Source organism: Astatotilapia calliptera, chromosome 3 (assembly GCF_964374335.1).
Source record: "Astatotilapia calliptera chromosome 3, fAstCal68.1, whole genome shotgun sequence".
Lineage (NCBI taxonomy): Eukaryota > Metazoa > Chordata > Actinopteri > Cichliformes > Cichlidae > Astatotilapia > Astatotilapia calliptera.
This window is the reverse complement of record NC_137424.1, coordinates 24,218,814-24,237,569: the sequence shown is the minus strand read 5'-3', so window position 1 is coordinate 24,237,569 and position 18,756 is coordinate 24,218,814. Positions and strand designations below refer to the sequence as shown.

Below are 18,756 nucleotides of genomic sequence, written 5' to 3'. Positions count from 1 at the left end.
ACCACACCAGGGCATTAGTTGCTATTGAGGCCAATTACACCACACCAGGGTCTGTGGCTCTTGCGCAGGCCACTTACACCACACCAGGGCCTGTGGCACTGGCTGAGGCCACTTACACCACACCAGGGCCTGTGGCTCTGGCTGAGGCCACTTACACCACACCAGGGCCTGTGGCTGCTGGCTGAGGCCACTTACACCACACCAGGGCCTGTGGCTGCTGGCTGAGGCCACTTACACCACACCAGTGCCTGTGGCTTCTGGCTGAGGCCACTTACACCACACCAGGGCCTTAGTTGCTATTGAGGCCAATTACACCACACCAGGGTCTGTGGCTCTTGCTCAGGCCACTTACACCACACCAGGGCCTGTGGCACTGGCTGAGGCCACTTACACCACACCAGGGCCTGTGGCTGCTGGCTGAGGCCACTTACACCACACCAGTGCCTGTGGCTGCTGGCTGAGGCCACTTACACCACACCAGGGCATTAGTTGCTATTGAGGCCCCTTACACCACACCAGGGCCTGTGGCACTGGTTGAGGCCACTTACACCACACCAGGGCCTGTGGCTGCTGGCTGAGGCCACCTACACCACACCAGGGCATTAGTTGCTATTGAAGCCAATTACACCACACCAGGGTCTGTGACTCTTGCTCAGGCCACTTACACCACACCAGGGCCTGTGGCACTGGCTGAGGCCACTTACACCACACCAGGGCCTGTGGCTGCTGGCTGAGGCCACTTACACCACACCAGGGCCTGTGGCTCCTGGCTGAGGCCACCTACACCACACCAGGGCATTAGTTGCTAATGAGGCCAATTACACCACACCAGGGTCTGTGGCTCTTGCTCAGGCCACTTACACCACACCAGGGCCTGTGGCTCTGGCTGAGGCCACTTACACCACACCAGGGCCTGTGGCTGCTGGCTGAGGCCACTTACACCACACCAGGGCCTGTGGCTGCTGGCTGAGGCCACTTACACCACACCAGTGCCTGTGGCTTCTGGCTGAGGCCACTTACACCACACCAGGGCCTTAGTTGCTATTGAGGCCAATTACACCACACCAGGGTCTGTGGCTCTTGCTCAGGCCACTTACACCACACCAGGGCCTGTGGCACTGGCTGAGGCCACTTACACCACACCAGGGCCTGTGGCTGCTGGCTGAGGCCACTTACACCACACCAGTGCCTGTGGCTGCTGGCTGAGGCCACTTACACCACACCAGGGCATTAGTTGCTATTGAGGCCCCTTACACCACACCAGGGCCTGTGGCACTGGTTGAGGCCACTTACACCACACCAGGGCCTGTGGCTGCTGGCTGAGGCCACCTACACCACACCAGGGCCTGTGGCTGCTGGCTGAGGCCACTTACACCACACCAGGGCCTGTGGCTGCTGGCTGAGGTCACTTACACCACACCAGGGCCTGTGGCTGCTGGCTGAGGGCACTTACACCACACCAGTGCCTGTGGCTTCTGGCTGAGGCCACTTACACCACACCAGGGCCTGTGGCAGCTGGCTCAGGCCACTTACACCACACCAGGGCCTGTGGCTGCTGGCTGAGGCCACTTACACCACACCAGGGCCTGTGGCTGCTGGCTGAGGCCACTTACACCACACCAGTGCCTGTGGCTGCTGGCTGAGGCCACTTACACCACACCAGGGCATTAGTTGCTATTGAGGCCCCTTACACCACACCAGGGCCTGTGGCACTGGCTGAGGCCACTTACACCACACCAGGGCCTGTGGCTGCTGGCTGAGGCCACCTACACCTCACCAGGGCATTAGTTGCTATTGAGGCCAATTACACCACACCAGGGTCTGTGGCTCTTGCTCAGGCCACTTACACCACACCAGGGCCTGTGGCACTGGCTGAGGCCACTTACACCACACCAGGGCCTGTGGCTCTGGCTGAGGCCACTTACACCACACCAGGGCCTGTGGCTGCTGGCTGAGGCCACTTACACCACACCAGTGCCTGTGGCTTCTGGCTGAGGCCACTTACACCACACCAGGGCCTGTGGCTCTTGCTCAGGCCACTCACATCACACCAGGCCCTGCGCTTCTGGCCGAGGCCATCTTCACCAAACCAGGCCCTGTGCTGCTAGCTGTGGCCATGTACAACACACCAGAACCTGTGCTGGTTCCTGAGGCCATCTTCAACAATCCAGGGCCTGTGCTGTTAGATAAATGCTAAACTGAGCCTTTGGGTTAGGGTATTATGCAAACATGCAGGTATGGTTAAAGGATTGTCTTCGTAACTTCAGGTACTTGCCACCTAATCAGTTGAATCCTTAAATTGAGACATTGTGCTGGGGCCAGCAGCTTACGGCCATACCACCCTGAGCACGCCCGACCTCGTCTGATCTCGGAAGCTAAGCAGGGCTGGGCTTGGTTAGTACTTGGATGGGAGACTGCCTGGGAATACCTGGTGCTGTAAGCCTTTCATTTTCATGTCATTGAATCGCTTTTGATCCAGAGAAGGGGTGTATTAAAAGACCAAAAGCAGCTGCCCATTAATGAGGGCACATTAACGACATTGCTTTTGGCTGTTTTCCAATGTCTTGTGCTGCTAGCTGATGCCACCTACACCACACCAGGGCCTGAGTGACCGGCTGGGGCCACTTACACCACATCAGGGCCTGTGGCTGCTGGCTGAGGCCACTTACACCACACCAGGGCCTGTGGCTGCTGGCTGAGGCCACTTACACCACACCAGGGCCTGTGGCTGCTGGCTGAGGCCACCCACACCACACCAGGGCCTGTGGCTGCTGGCTGAGGCCACTTACACCACACCAAGGGCCTGTGGCTGCTGGCTGAGGCCACATACACAACACCACGGCCTTATTTGCTTCTGAGGCCACTTACACCACACCAGGGCCTGTGGCTGCTGGCTGAGGTCACATACACCACACCAGGGCCTTAGTTGCTATTGAGGCCAATTACACCACACCAGGGCCTGTTGCTCTTGCTCAGGCCACTTACACCACACCAGGGCCTGTGGCTCTTGCTCAGGCCACTTACTCCACACCAGGGCCTGTGGCTCTTGCTCAGGCCACTCATATCACACCAGGCCCTGTGCTTCTGGCCGAGGCCATCTTCACCAAACCAGGCCCTGTGCTGCTAGCTGTGGCCATGTACAACACACCAGGCCCTGTTCTGGTTCCTGAGGCCATCTTCAACAATCCAGGGCCTGTGCTGTTGGATAAATGCTAAACTGAGCCTTTGGGTTAGGGTATTATGCAAACATGCAGGTATGGTTATAGGATTGTCTTCGTAACTTCAGGTACTTGCCACCTAATCAGTTGAATCCATAAATTGAGACATTGTGCTGGGGCCAGCAGCTTACGGCCATACCACCCTGAGCACGCCCGACCTCGTCTGATCTCGGAAGCTAAGCAGGGCTGGGCTTGGTTAGTACTTGGATGGGAGACTTCCTTGGAATACCTGGTGCTGTAAGCCTTTCATTTTCATGTCATTGAACCGCTTTTGATCCAGAGAAGGGGTGTATTAAAAGACCAAAAGCAGCTGCCCATTAATGAGGGCACATTAACGACATTGCTTTTGGCTGTTTTCCAATGTCTTGTGCTGCTAGCTGATGCCACTTACACCACACCAGGGCCTGAGTGACCGGCTGGGGCCACTTACACCACATCAGGGCCTGTGGTTGCTGGCTGAGGCCACTTACACCACACCAGGGCCTGTGGCTGCTGGCTGAGGCCACCTACACCACACCAGGGCCTTACTTGCTATTGAGGCCAATTACACCACACCAGGGTCTGTGGCTCTTGCTCAGGCCACTTTTACCACACCAGGGCCTGTGGCTGCTGGATGAGGCGACTTACACCACACCAAGGCCTGTGGCTGCTGGATGAGGCCACTTACACCACACCAGGGCCTTAGTTGCTATTGAGGCCACTTACACCACACCAGGGCCTGTGGCTCTGGCTGAGGCCACTTACACCACACCACGGCCTTATTTGCTTCTGAGGCCACTTACACCACACCAGGGCCTGTGGCTCTGGCTGAGGCCACTTACACCACACCAGGGCCTGTGGCTCTTGCTCAGGCCACTTACTCCACACCAGGGCCTGTGGCTCTTGCTCAGGCCACTCCTATCACACCAGGCCCTGTGGCTGCTGGCCGAGGCCACTTACACCACACCAGGGCATTAGTTGCTATTGAGGCCACTTACACCACACCAGGGCCTGTGGCTGCTGGCTGAGGCCACCTACACCACACCAGGGCATTAGTTGCTATTGAGGCCAATTACACCACACCAGGGTCTGTGGCTCTTGCTCAGGCCACTTACACCACACCAGGGCCTGTGGCACTGGCTGAGGCCACTTACACCACACCAGGGCCTGTGGCTGCTGGCTGAGGCCACTTACACCACACCAGTGCCTGTGGCTTCTGGCTGAGGCCACTTACACCACACCAGGGCCTGTGGCTGCTGGCTGAGGCCACTTACACCACACCAGTGCCTGTGGCTTCTGGCTGAGGCCACTTAGACCACACCAGGGCCTGTGGCTCTTGCTCAGGCCACTCACATCACACCAGGCCCTGCGCTTCTGGCCGAGGCCATCTTCACCAAACCAGGCCCTGTGCTGCTAGCTGTGGCCATGTACAACACACCAGGCCCTGTGCTGGTTCCTGAGGCCATCTTCAACAATCCAGGGCCTGTGCTGTTAGATAAATGCTAAACTGAGCCTTTGGGTTAGGGTATTATGCAAACATGCAGGTATGGTTAAAGGATTGTCTTCGTAACTTCAGGTACTTGCCACCTAATCAGTTGAATCCATAAATTGAGACATTTTGCTGGGGCCAGCAGCTTACGGCCATACCACCCTGAGCACGCCCGAACTCGTCTGATCTCGGAAGCTAAGCAGGGCTGGGCTTGGTTAGTACTTGGATGGGAGACTACCTGGGAATACCTGGTGCTGTAAGCCTTTCATTTTCATGTCATTGAACCGCTTTTGATCCAGAGAAGGGGTGTATTAAAAGACCAAAAGCAGCTGCCCATTAATGAGGGCACATTAACGACATTGCTTTTGGCTGTTTTCCAATGTCTTGTGCTGCTAGCTGATGCCACCTACACCACACCAGGGCCTGAGTGACCGGCTGGGGCCACTTACACCACATCAGGGCCTGTGGCTGCTGGCTGAGGCCACTTACACCACACCAGGGCCTGTGGCTGCTGGCTGAGGCCACTTACACCACACCAGGGCATTAGTTGCTATTGAGGCCAATTACACCACACCAGGGTCTGTGGCTCTTGCTCAGGCCACTTACACCACACCAGGGCCTGTGGCACTGGCTGAGGCCACTTACACCACACCAGGGCCTGTGGCTGCTGGCTGAGGCCACTTACACCACACCAGGGCCTGTGGCTGCTGGCTGAGGCCACTTACACCACACCAGGGCCTGTGGCTGCTGGCTGAGGCCACTTACACCACACCAGGGCATTAGTTGCTATTGAGGCCACTTACACCACACCAGGGCCTGTGGCTGCTGGCTGAGGCCACCTACACCACACCAGGGCATTAGTTGCTATTGAGGCCAATTACACCACACCAGGGTCTGTGGCTCTTGCGCAGGCCACTTACACCACACCAGGGCCTGTGGCACTGGCTGAGGCCACTTACACCACACCAGGGCCTGTGGCTCTGGCTGAGGCCACTTACACCACACCAGGGCCTGTGGCTGCTGGCTGAGGCCACTTACACCACACCAGGGCCTGTGGCTGCTGGCTGAGGCCACTTACACCACACCAGTGCCTGTGGCTTCTGGCTGAGGCCACTTACACCACACCAGGGCCTTAGTTGCTATTGAGGCCAATTACACCACACCAGGGTCTGTGGCTCTTGCTCAGGCCACTTACACCACACCAGGGCCTGTGGCACTGGCTGAGGCCACTTACACCACACCAGGGCCTGTGGCTGCTGGCTGAGGCCACTTACACCACACCAGTGCCTGTGGCTGCTGGCTGAGGCCACTTACACCACACCAGGGCATTAGTTGCTATTGAGGCCCCTTACACCACACCAGGGCCTGTGGCACTGGTTGAGGCCACTTACACCACACCAGGGCCTGTGGCTGCTGGCTGAGGCCACCTACACCACACCAGGGCATTAGTTGCTATTGAAGCCAATTACACCACACCAGGGTCTGTGACTCTTGCTCAGGCCACTTACACCACACCAGGGCCTGTGGCACTGGCTGAGGCCACTTACACCACACCAGGGCCTGTGGCTGCTGGCTGAGGCCACTTACACCACACCAGGGCCTGTGGCTCCTGGCTGAGGCCACCTACACCACACCAGGGCATTAGTTGCTAATGAGGCCAATTACACCACACCAGGGTCTGTGGCTCTTGCTCAGGCCACTTACACCACACCAGGGCCTGTGGCTCTGGCTGAGGCCACTTACACCACACCAGGGCCTGTGGCTGCTGGCTGAGGCCACTTACACCACACCAGGGCCTGTGGCTGCTGGCTGAGGCCACTTACACCACACCAGTGCCTGTGGCTTCTGGCTGAGGCCACTTACACCACACCAGGGCCTTAGTTGCTATTGAGGCCAATTACACCACACCAGGGTCTGTGGCTCTTGCTCAGGCCACTTACACCACACCAGGGCCTGTGGCACTGGCTGAGGCCACTTACACCACACCAGGGCCTGTGGCTGCTGGCTGAGGCCACTTACACCACACCAGTGCCTGTGGCTGCTGGCTGAGGCCACTTACACCACACCAGGGCATTAGTTGCTATTGAGGCCCCTTACACCACACCAGGGCCTGTGGCACTGGTTGAGGCCACTTACACCACACCAGGGCCTGTGGCTGCTGGCTGAGGCCACCTACACCACACCAGGGCCTGTGGCTGCTGGCTGAGGCCACTTACACCACACCAGGGCCTGTGGCTGCTGGCTGAGGTCACTTACACCACACCAGGGCCTGTGGCTGCTGGCTGAGGGCACTTACACCACACCAGTGCCTGTGGCTTCTGGCTGAGGCCACTTACACCACACCAGGGCCTGTGGCAGCTGGCTCAGGCCACTTACACCACACCAGGGCCTGTGGCTGCTGGCTGAGGCCACTTACACCACACCAGGGCCTGTGGCTGCTGGCTGAGGCCACTTACACCACACCAGTGCCTGTGGCTGCTGGCTGAGGCCACTTACACCACACCAGGGCATTAGTTGCTATTGAGGCCCCTTACACCACACCAGGGCCTGTGGCACTGGCTGAGGCCACTTACACCACACCAGGGCCTGTGGCTGCTGGCTGAGGCCACCTACACCTCACCAGGGCATTAGTTGCTATTGAGGCCAATTACACCACACCAGGGTCTGTGGCTCTTGCTCAGGCCACTTACACCACACCAGGGCCTGTGGCACTGGCTGAGGCCACTTACACCACACCAGGGCCTGTGGCTCTGGCTGAGGCCACTTACACCACACCAGGGCCTGTGGCTGCTGGCTGAGGCCACTTACACCACACCAGTGCCTGTGGCTTCTGGCTGAGGCCACTTACACCACACCAGGGCCTGTGGCTCTTGCTCAGGCCACTCACATCACACCAGGCCCTGCGCTTCTGGCCGAGGCCATCTTCACCAAACCAGGCCCTGTGCTGCTAGCTGTGGCCATGTACAACACACCAGAACCTGTGCTGGTTCCTGAGGCCATCTTCAACAATCCAGGGCCTGTGCTGTTAGATAAATGCTAAACTGAGCCTTTGGGTTAGGGTATTATGCAAACATGCAGGTATGGTTAAAGGATTGTCTTCGTAACTTCAGGTACTTGCCACCTAATCAGTTGAATCCTTAAATTGAGACATTGTGCTGGGGCCAGCAGCTTACGGCCATACCACCCTGAGCACGCCCGACCTCGTCTGATCTCGGAAGCTAAGCAGGGCTGGGCTTGGTTAGTACTTGGATGGGAGACTGCCTGGGAATACCTGGTGCTGTAAGCCTTTCATTTTCATGTCATTGAATCGCTTTTGATCCAGAGAAGGGGTGTATTAAAAGACCAAAAGCAGCTGCCCATTAATGAGGGCACATTAACGACATTGCTTTTGGCTGTTTTCCAATGTCTTGTGCTGCTAGCTGATGCCACCTACACCACACCAGGGCCTGAGTGACCGGCTGGGGCCACTTACACCACATCAGGGCCTGTGGCTGCTGGCTGAGGCCACTTACACCACACCAGGGCCTGTGGCTGCTGGCTGAGGCCACTTACACCACACCAGGGCCTGTGGCTGCTGGCTGAGGCCACCCACACCACACCAGGGCCTGTGGCTGCTGGCTGAGGCCACTTACACCACACCAAGGGCCTGTGGCTGCTGGCTGAGGCCACATACACAACACCACGGCCTTATTTGCTTCTGAGGCCACTTACACCACACCAGGGCCTGTGGCTGCTGGCTGAGGTCACATACACCACACCAGGGCCTTAGTTGCTATTGAGGCCAATTACACCACACCAGGGCCTGTTGCTCTTGCTCAGGCCACTTACACCACACCAGGGCCTGTGGCTCTTGCTCAGGCCACTTACTCCACACCAGGGCCTGTGGCTCTTGCTCAGGCCACTCATATCACACCAGGCCCTGTGCTTCTGGCCGAGGCCATCTTCACCAAACCAGGCCCTGTGCTGCTAGCTGTGGCCATGTACAACACACCAGGCCCTGTTCTGGTTCCTGAGGCCATCTTCAACAATCCAGGGCCTGTGCTGTTGGATAAATGCTAAACTGAGCCTTTGGGTTAGGGTATTATGCAAACATGCAGGTATGGTTATAGGATTGTCTTCGTAACTTCAGGTACTTGCCACCTAATCAGTTGAATCCATAAATTGAGACATTGTGCTGGGGCCAGCAGCTTACGGCCATACCACCCTGAGCACGCCCGACCTCGTCTGATCTCGGAAGCTAAGCAGGGCTGGGCTTGGTTAGTACTTGGATGGGAGACTTCCTTGGAATACCTGGTGCTGTAAGCCTTTCATTTTCATGTCATTGAACCGCTTTTGATCCAGAGAAGGGGTGTATTAAAAGACCAAAAGCAGCTGCCCATTAATGAGGGCACATTAACGACATTGCTTTTGGCTGTTTTCCAATGTCTTGTGCTGCTAGCTGATGCCACTTACACCACACCAGGGCCTGAGTGACCGGCTGGGGCCACTTACACCACATCAGGGCCTGTGGTTGCTGGCTGAGGCCACTTACACCACACCAGGGCCTGTGGCTGCTGGCTGAGGCCACCTACACCACACCAGGGCCTTACTTGCTATTGAGGCCAATTACACCACACCAGGGTCTGTGGCTCTTGCTCAGGCCACTTTTACCACACCAGGGCCTGTGGCTGCTGGATGAGGCGACTTACACCACACCAAGGCCTGTGGCTGCTGGATGAGGCCACTTACACCACACCAGGGCCTTAGTTGCTATTGAGGCCACTTACACCACACCAGGGCCTGTGGCTCTGGCTGAGGCCACTTACACCACACCACGGCCTTATTTGCTTCTGAGGCCACTTACACCACACCAGGGCCTGTGGCTCTGGCTGAGGCCACTTACACCACACCAGGGCCTGTGGCTCTTGCTCAGGCCACTTACTCCACACCAGGGCCTGTGGCTCTTGCTCAGGCCACTCCTATCACACCAGGCCCTGTGGCTGCTGGCCGAGGCCACTTACACCACACCAGGGCATTAGTTGCTATTGAGGCCACTTACACCACACCAGGGCCTGTGGCTGCTGGCTGAGGCCACCTACACCACACCAGGGCATTAGTTGCTATTGAGGCCAATTACACCACACCAGGGTCTGTGGCTCTTGCTCAGGCCACTTACACCACACCAGGGCCTGTGGCACTGGCTGAGGCCACTTACACCACACCAGGGCCTGTGGCTGCTGGCTGAGGCCACTTACACCACACCAGTGCCTGTGGCTTCTGGCTGAGGCCACTTACACCACACCAGGGCCTGTGGCTGCTGGCTGAGGCCACTTACACCACACCAGTGCCTGTGGCTTCTGGCTGAGGCCACTTAGACCACACCAGGGCCTGTGGCTCTTGCTCAGGCCACTCACATCACACCAGGCCCTGCGCTTCTGGCCGAGGCCATCTTCACCAAACCAGGCCCTGTGCTGCTAGCTGTGGCCATGTACAACACACCAGGCCCTGTGCTGGTTCCTGAGGCCATCTTCAACAATCCAGGGCCTGTGCTGTTAGATAAATGCTAAACTGAGCCTTTGGGTTAGGGTATTATGCAAACATGCAGGTATGGTTAAAGGATTGTCTTCGTAACTTCAGGTACTTGCCACCTAATCAGTTGAATCCATAAATTGAGACATTTTGCTGGGGCCAGCAGCTTACGGCCATACCACCCTGAGCACGCCCGAACTCGTCTGATCTCGGAAGCTAAGCAGGGCTGGGCTTGGTTAGTACTTGGATGGGAGACTACCTGGGAATACCTGGTGCTGTAAGCCTTTCATTTTCATGTCATTGAACCGCTTTTGATCCAGAGAAGGGGTGTATTAAAAGACCAAAAGCAGCTGCCCATTAATGAGGGCACATTAACGACATTGCTTTTGGCTGTTTTCCAATGTCTTGTGCTGCTAGCTGATGCCACCTACACCACACCAGGGCCTGAGTGACCGGCTGGGGCCACTTACACCACATCAGGGCCTGTGGCTGCTGGCTGAGGCCACTTACACCACACCAGGGCCTGTGGCTGCTGGCTGAGGCCACTTACACCACACCAGGGCATTAGTTGCTATTGAGGCCAATTACACCACACCAGGGTCTGTGGCTCTTGCTCAGGCCACTTACACCACACCAGGGCCTGTGGCACTGGCTGAGGCCACTTACACCACACCAGGGCCTGTGGCTGCTGGCTGAGGCCACTTACACCACACCAGGGCCTGTGGCTGCTGGCTGAGGCCACTTACACCACACCAGGGCCTGTGGCTGCTGGCTGAGGCCACTTACACCACACCAGGGCATTAGTTGCTATTGAGGCCACTTACACCACACCAGGGCCTGTGGCTGCTGGCTGAGGCCACCTACACCACACCAGGGCATTAGTTGCTATTGAGGCCAATTACACCACACCAGGGTCTGTGGCTCTTGCGCAGGCCACTTACACCACACCAGGGCCTGTGGCACTGGCTGAGGCCACTTACACCACACCAGGGCCTGTGGCTCTGGCTGAGGCCACTTACACCACACCAGGGCCTGTGGCTGCTGGCTGAGGCCACTTACACCACACCAGGGCCTGTGGCTGCTGGCTGAGGCCACTTACACCACACCAGTGCCTGTGGCTTCTGGCTGAGGCCACTTACACCACACCAGGGCCTTAGTTGCTATTGAGGCCAATTACACCACACCAGGGTCTGTGGCTCTTGCTCAGGCCACTTACACCACACCAGGGCCTGTGGCACTGGCTGAGGCCACTTACACCACACCAGGGCCTGTGGCTGCTGGCTGAGGCCACTTACACCACACCAGTGCCTGTGGCTGCTGGCTGAGGCCACTTACACCACACCAGGGCATTAGTTGCTATTGAGGCCCCTTACACCACACCAGGGCCTGTGGCACTGGTTGAGGCCACTTACACCACACCAGGGCCTGTGGCTGCTGGCTGAGGCCACCTACACCACACCAGGGCATTAGTTGCTATTGAAGCCAATTACACCACACCAGGGTCTGTGACTCTTGCTCAGGCCACTTACACCACACCAGGGCCTGTGGCACTGGCTGAGGCCACTTACACCACACCAGGGCCTGTGGCTGCTGGCTGAGGCCACTTACACCACACCAGGGCCTGTGGCTCCTGGCTGAGGCCACCTACACCACACCAGGGCATTAGTTGCTAATGAGGCCAATTACACCACACCAGGGTCTGTGGCTCTTGCTCAGGCCACTTACACCACACCAGGGCCTGTGGCTCTGGCTGAGGCCACTTACACCACACCAGGGCCTGTGGCTGCTGGCTGAGGCCACTTACACCACACCAGGGCCTGTGGCTGCTGGCTGAGGCCACTTACACCACACCAGTGCCTGTGGCTTCTGGCTGAGGCCACTTACACCACACCAGGGCCTTAGTTGCTATTGAGGCCAATTACACCACACCAGGGTCTGTGGCTCTTGCTCAGGCCACTTACACCACACCAGGGCCTGTGGCACTGGCTGAGGCCACTTACACCACACCAGGGCCTGTGGCTGCTGGCTGAGGCCACTTACACCACACCAGTGCCTGTGGCTGCTGGCTGAGGCCACTTACACCACACCAGGGCATTAGTTGCTATTGAGGCCCCTTACACCACACCAGGGCCTGTGGCACTGGTTGAGGCCACTTACACCACACCAGGGCCTGTGGCTGCTGGCTGAGGCCACCTACACCACACCAGGGCCTGTGGCTGCTGGCTGAGGCCACTTACACCACACCAGGGCCTGTGGCTGCTGGCTGAGGTCACTTACACCACACCAGGGCCTGTGGCTGCTGGCTGAGGGCACTTACACCACACCAGTGCCTGTGGCTTCTGGCTGAGGCCACTTACACCACACCAGGGCCTGTGGCAGCTGGCTCAGGCCACTTACACCACACCAGGGCCTGTGGCTGCTGGCTGAGGCCACTTACACCACACCAGGGCCTGTGGCTGCTGGCTGAGGCCACTTACACCACACCAGTGCCTGTGGCTGCTGGCTGAGGCCACTTACACCACACCAGGGCATTAGTTGCTATTGAGGCCCCTTACACCACACCAGGGCCTGTGGCACTGGCTGAGGCCACTTACACCACACCAGGGCCTGTGGCTGCTGGCTGAGGCCACCTACACCTCACCAGGGCATTAGTTGCTATTGAGGCCAATTACACCACACCAGGGTCTGTGGCTCTTGCTCAGGCCACTTACACCACACCAGGGCCTGTGGCACTGGCTGAGGCCACTTACACCACACCAGGGCCTGTGGCTCTGGCTGAGGCCACTTACACCACACCAGGGCCTGTGGCTGCTGGCTGAGGCCACTTACACCACACCAGTGCCTGTGGCTTCTGGCTGAGGCCACTTACACCACACCAGGGCCTGTGGCTCTTGCTCAGGCCACTCACATCACACCAGGCCCTGCGCTTCTGGCCGAGGCCATCTTCACCAAACCAGGCCCTGTGCTGCTAGCTGTGGCCATGTACAACACACCAGAACCTGTGCTGGTTCCTGAGGCCATCTTCAACAATCCAGGGCCTGTGCTGTTAGATAAATGCTAAACTGAGCCTTTGGGTTAGGGTATTATGCAAACATGCAGGTATGGTTAAAGGATTGTCTTCGTAACTTCAGGTACTTGCCACCTAATCAGTTGAATCCTTAAATTGAGACATTGTGCTGGGGCCAGCAGCTTACGGCCATACCACCCTGAGCACGCCCGACCTCGTCTGATCTCGGAAGCTAAGCAGGGCTGGGCTTGGTTAGTACTTGGATGGGAGACTGCCTGGGAATACCTGGTGCTGTAAGCCTTTCATTTTCATGTCATTGAATCGCTTTTGATCCAGAGAAGGGGTGTATTAAAAGACCAAAAGCAGCTGCCCATTAATGAGGGCACATTAACGACATTGCTTTTGGCTGTTTTCCAATGTCTTGTGCTGCTAGCTGATGCCACCTACACCACACCAGGGCCTGAGTGACCGGCTGGGGCCACTTACACCACATCAGGGCCTGTGGCTGCTGGCTGAGGCCACTTACACCACACCAGGGCCTGTGGCTGCTGGCTGAGGCCACTTACACCACACCAGGGCCTGTGGCTGCTGGCTGAGGCCACCTACACCACACCAGGGCCTTAGTTGCTATTGAGGCCAATTACACCACACCAGGGTCTGTGGCTCTTGCTCAGGCCACTTACACCACACCAGGGCCTGTGGCTGCTGGCTGAGGCCACTTACACCACACCAGGGCATTAGTTGCTATTGAGGCCACTTACACCACACCAGGGCCTGTGGCTGCTGGCTGAGGCCACTTACACCACACCAGGGCCTGTGGCTCTGGCTGAGGCCACTTACACCACACCAGGGCCTGTGGCTGCTGGCTGAGGCCACTTACACCACACCAGGGCCTGTGGCTGCTGGCTGAGGCCACTTACACCACACCAGGGCCTGTGGCTGCTGGCTGAGGCCACTTACACCACACCAGTGCCTGTGGCTTCTGGCTGAGGCCACTTACACCACACCAGGGCCTGTGGCTCTTGCTCAGGCCACTCACATCACACCAGGCCCTGCGCTTCTGGCCGAGGCCATCTTCACCAAACCAGGCCCTGTGCTGCTAGCTGTGGCCATGTACAACACACCAGAACCTGTGCTGGTTCCTGAGGCCATCTTCAACAATCCAGGGCCTGTGCTGTTAGATAAATGCTAAACTGAGCCTTTGGGTTAGGGTATTATGCAAACATGCAGGTATGGTTAAAGGATTGTCTTCGTAACTTCAGGTACTTGCCACCTAATCAGTTGAATCCATAAATTGAGACATTGTGCTGGGGCCAGCAGCTTACGGCCATACCACCCTGAGCACGCCCGACCTCGTCTGATCTCGGAAGCTAAGCAGGGCTGGGCTTGGTTAGTACTTGGATGGGAGACTACCTGGGAATACCTGGTGCTGTAAGCCTTTCATTTTCATGTCATTGAACCGCTTTTGATCCAGAGAAGGGGTGTATTAAAAGACCAAAAGCAGCTGCCCATTAATGAGGGCACATTAACGACATTGCTTTTGGCTGTTTTCCAATGTCTTGTGCTGCTAGCTGATGCCACCTACACCACACCAGGGCCTGAGTGACCGGCTGGGGCCACTTACACCACATCAGGGCCTGTGGCTGCTGGCTGAGGCCACTTACACCACACCAGGGCCTGTGGCTGCTGGCTGAGGCCACTTACACCACACCAGGGCCTGTGGCTGCTGGCTGAGGCCACCTACACCACACCAGGGCCTTAGTTGCTATTGAGGCCAATTACACCACACCAGGGTCTGTGGCTCTTGCTCAGGCCACTTACACCACACCAGGGCCTGTGGCTGCTGGCTGAGGCCACTTACACCACACCAGGGCATTAGTTGCTATTGAGGCCACTTACACCACACCAGGGCCTGTGGCTGCTGGCTGAGGCCACCTACACCACACCAGGGCATTAGTTGCTATTGAGGCCAATTACACCACACCAGGGTCTGTGGCTCTTGCTCAGGCCACTTACACCACACCAGGGCCTGTGGCACTGGCTGAGGCCACTTACACCACACCAGGGCCTGTGGCTCTGGCTGAGGCCACTTACACCACACCAGGGCCTGTGGCTGCTGGCTGAGGCCACTTACACCACACCAGGGCATTAGTTGCTATTGAGGCCCCTTACACCACACCAGGGCCTGTGGCACTGGCTGAGGCCACTTACACCACACCAGGGCCTGTGGCTGCTGGCTGAGGCCACCTACACCACACCAGGGCATTAGTTGCTATTGAGGCCAATTACACCACACCAGGGTCTGTGACTCTTGCTCAGGCCACTTACACCACACCAGGGCCTGTGGCACTGGCTGAGGCCACTTACACCACACCATGGCCTGTGGCTCTGGCTGAGGCCACTTACACCACACCAGGGCCTGTGGCTGCTGGCTGAGGCCATTTACACCACACCAGGGCCTGTGGCTGCTGGCTGAGGCCACGTACACCACACCAGGGACTGTGGCTGCTGGCTGAGGCCACTTACACCACACCAGTGCCTGTGGCTTCTGGCTGAGGCCACTTACACCACACCACGGCCTGTGGCTCTTGCTCAGGCCACTCACATCACACCAGGCCCTGCGCTTCTGGCCGAGGCCATCTTCACCAAACCAGGCCCTGTGCTGCTAGCTGTGGCCATGTACAACACACCAGGCCCTGTGCTGGTTCCTGAGGCCATCTTCAACAATCCAGGGCCTGTGCTGTTAGATAAATGCTAAACTGAGCCTTTGGGTTAGGGTATTATGCAAACATGCAGGTATGGTTAAAGGATTGTCTTCGTAACTTCAGGTACTTGCCACCTAATCAGTTGAATCCATAAATTGAGACATTGTGCTGGGGCCAGCAGCTTACGGCCATACCACCCTGAGCACGCCCGACCTCGTCTGATCTCGGAAGCTAAGCAGGGCTGGGCTTGGTTAGTACTTGGATGGGAGACTGCCTGGGAATACCTGGTGCTGTAAGCCTTTCATTTTCATGTCATTGAACCGCTTTTGATCCAGAGAAGGGGTGTATTAAAAGACCAAAAGCAGCTGCCCATTAATGAGGGCACATTAACGACATTGCTTTTGGCTGTTTTCCAATGTCTTGTGCTGCTAGCTGAGGCCACCTACACCACACCAGGGCCTTAGTTGCTATTGAGGCCAATTACACCACACCAGGGTCTGTGGCTCTTGCTCAGGCCACTTACACCACACCAGGGCCTGTGGCTGCTGGCTGAGGCCACTTACACCACACCAGGGCATTAGTTGCTATTGAGGCCACTTACACCACACCAGGGCCTGTGGCACTGGCTGAGGCCACTTACACCACACCAGGGCCTGTGGCTGCTGGCTGAGGCCACCTACACCACACCAGGGCATTAGTTGCTATTGAGGCCAATTACACCACACCAGGGTCTGTGACTCTTGCTCAGGCCACTTACACCACACCAGGGCCTTTGGCACTGGCTGAGGCCACTTACACCACACCAGGGCCTTTGGCACTGGCTGAGGCCACTTACACCACACCAGGGCCTGTGGCTGCTGGCTGAGGCCACTTACACCACACCAGGGCCTGTGGCTGCTGGCTGAGGTCACTTACACCACACCAGGGCCTGTGGCTGCTGGCTGAGGGCACTTACACCACACCAGTGCCTGTGGCTTCTGGCTGAGGCCACTTACACCACACCAGGGCCTGTGGCAGCTGGCTCAGGCCACTTACACCACACCAGGGCCTGTGGCTGCTGGCTGAGGCCACTTACACCACACCAGGGCCTGTGGCTGCTGGCTGAGGCCACTTACACCACACCAGTGCCTGTGGCTGCTGGCTGAGGCCACTTACACCACACCAGGGCATTAGTTGCTATTGAGGCCCCTTACACCACACCAGGGCCTGTGGCACTGGCTGAGGCCACTTACACCACACCAGGGCCTGTGGCTGCTGGCTGAGGCCACTTACACCTCACCAGGGCATTAGTTGCTATTGAGGCCAATTACACCACACCAGGGTCTGTGGCTCTTGCTCAGGCCACCTACACCACACCAGGGCCTGTGGCACTGGCTGAGGCCACTTACACCACACCAGGGCCTGTGGCTCTGGCTGAGGCCACTTACACCACACCAGGGCCTGTGGCTGCTGGCTGAGGCCATTTACACCACACCAGGGCCTGTGGCTGCTGGCTGAGGCCACTTACACCACACCAGGGCCTGTGGCTGCTGGCTGAGGCCACTTACACCACACCAGGGCCTGTGGCTCTTGCTCAGGCCACTCACATCACACCAGGCCCTGCGCTTCTGGCCGAGGCCATCTTCACCAAACCAGGCCCTGTGCTGCTAGCTGTGGCCATGTACAACACACCAGGGCCTGTGCTGTTAGATAAATGCTAAACTGAGCCTTTGGGTTAGGGTATTATGCAAACATGCAGGTATGGTTAAAGGATTGTCTTCGTAACTTCAGGTACTTGCCACCTAATCAGTTGAATCCATAAATTGAGACATTGTGCTGGGGCCAGCAGCTTACGGCCATACCACCCTGAGCACGCCCGACCTCGTCTGATCTTGGAAGCTAAGCAGGGCTGGGCTTGGTTAGTACTTGGATGGGAGACTGCCTGGGAATACCTGGTGCTGTAAGCCTTTCATTTTCATGTCATTGAACCGCTTTTGATCCAGAGAAGGGGTGTATTAAAAGACCAAAAGCAGCTGCCCATTAATGAGGGCACATTAACGACATTGCTTTTGGCTGTTTTCCAATGTCTTGTGCTGCTAGCTGATGCCACCTACACCACACCAGGGCCTGAGTGACCGGCTGGGGCCACTTACACCACATCAGGGCCTGTGGCTGCTGGCTGAGGCCACTTACACCACACCAGGGCCTGTGGCTGCTGGCTGAGGCCACTTACACCACACCAGGGCCTGTGGCTGCTGGCTGAGGCCACCTACACCACACCAGGGTCTTAGTTGCTATTGAGGCCAATTACACCACACCAGGGTCTGTGGCTCTTGCTCAGGCCACTTACACCACACCAGGGCCTGTGGCTGCTGGCTGAGGCCACTTACACCACACCAGGGCATTAGTTGCTATTGAGGCCACTTACACCACACCAGGGCCTGTGGCTGCTGGCTGAGGCCACCTACACCACACCAGGGCATTAGTTGCTATTGAGGCCAATTACACCACACCAGGGTCTTTGGCTCTTGCTCAGGCCACTTACACCACACCAGGGCCTGTGGCACTGGCTGAGGCCACTTACACCACACCAGGGCCTGTGGCTCTGGCTGAGGCCACTTACACCACACCAGGGCCTGTGGCTGCTGGCTGAGGCCACTTACACCACACCAGGGCCTGTGGCTGCTGGCTGAGGCCACTTACACCACACCAGGGCCTGTGGCTGCTGGCTGAGGCCACTTACACCACACCAGTGCCTGTGGCTTCTGGCTCAGGCCACTCACATCACACCAGGCCCTGCGCTTCTGGCCGAGGCCATTTTCACCAAACCAGGCCCTGTGCTGCTAGCTGTGGCCATGTACAACACACCAG

At 57.8% G+C, this 18,756-nt stretch overlaps 10 non-coding genes across 10 annotated transcripts; all 10 read left to right on the top strand.

Moving 5' to 3' along the window:
* Positions 1 to 2,324: 2,324 nt before the first annotated feature.
* On the top strand, positions 2,325 to 2,443 carry LOC145426539 (5S ribosomal RNA). Its single transcript, XR_013907249.1, has one exon. It is a non-coding gene; the product is annotated as a 5S ribosomal RNA (ribosomal RNA).
* A 900-nt stretch (positions 2,444 to 3,343) lies between these two features.
* On the top strand, positions 3,344 to 3,462 carry LOC145426790 (5S ribosomal RNA). The gene has a single exon (XR_013907507.1). It is a non-coding gene; the product is annotated as a 5S ribosomal RNA (ribosomal RNA).
* Positions 3,463 to 4,830: 1,368 nt separating this feature from the next.
* Positions 4,831 to 4,949, top strand: LOC145426678 (5S ribosomal RNA). Its single transcript, XR_013907389.1, has one exon. It is a non-coding gene; the product is annotated as a 5S ribosomal RNA (ribosomal RNA).
* Positions 4,950 to 7,853: 2,904 nt separating this feature from the next.
* Positions 7,854 to 7,972, top strand: LOC145426538 (5S ribosomal RNA). The gene has a single exon (XR_013907248.1). It is a non-coding gene; the product is annotated as a 5S ribosomal RNA (ribosomal RNA).
* A 900-nt stretch (positions 7,973 to 8,872) lies between these two features.
* Positions 8,873 to 8,991, top strand: LOC145426788 (5S ribosomal RNA). Its single transcript, XR_013907505.1, has one exon. It is a non-coding gene; the product is annotated as a 5S ribosomal RNA (ribosomal RNA).
* Positions 8,992 to 10,359: 1,368 nt separating this feature from the next.
* On the top strand, positions 10,360 to 10,478 carry LOC145426667 (5S ribosomal RNA). The gene has a single exon (XR_013907378.1). It is a non-coding gene; the product is annotated as a 5S ribosomal RNA (ribosomal RNA).
* A 2,904-nt stretch (positions 10,479 to 13,382) lies between these two features.
* Positions 13,383 to 13,501, top strand: LOC145426537 (5S ribosomal RNA). The gene has a single exon (XR_013907247.1). It is a non-coding gene; the product is annotated as a 5S ribosomal RNA (ribosomal RNA).
* Positions 13,502 to 14,520: 1,019 nt separating this feature from the next.
* On the top strand, positions 14,521 to 14,639 carry LOC145427814 (5S ribosomal RNA). The gene has a single exon (XR_013908356.1). It is a non-coding gene; the product is annotated as a 5S ribosomal RNA (ribosomal RNA).
* A 1,447-nt stretch (positions 14,640 to 16,086) lies between these two features.
* On the top strand, positions 16,087 to 16,205 carry LOC145426536 (5S ribosomal RNA). The gene has a single exon (XR_013907246.1). It is a non-coding gene; the product is annotated as a 5S ribosomal RNA (ribosomal RNA).
* A 1,528-nt stretch (positions 16,206 to 17,733) lies between these two features.
* LOC145426972 (5S ribosomal RNA) lies at positions 17,734 to 17,852 on the top strand. Its single transcript, XR_013907695.1, has one exon. It is a non-coding gene; the product is annotated as a 5S ribosomal RNA (ribosomal RNA).
* The last annotated feature ends 904 nt before the right edge of the window (positions 17,853 to 18,756 follow it).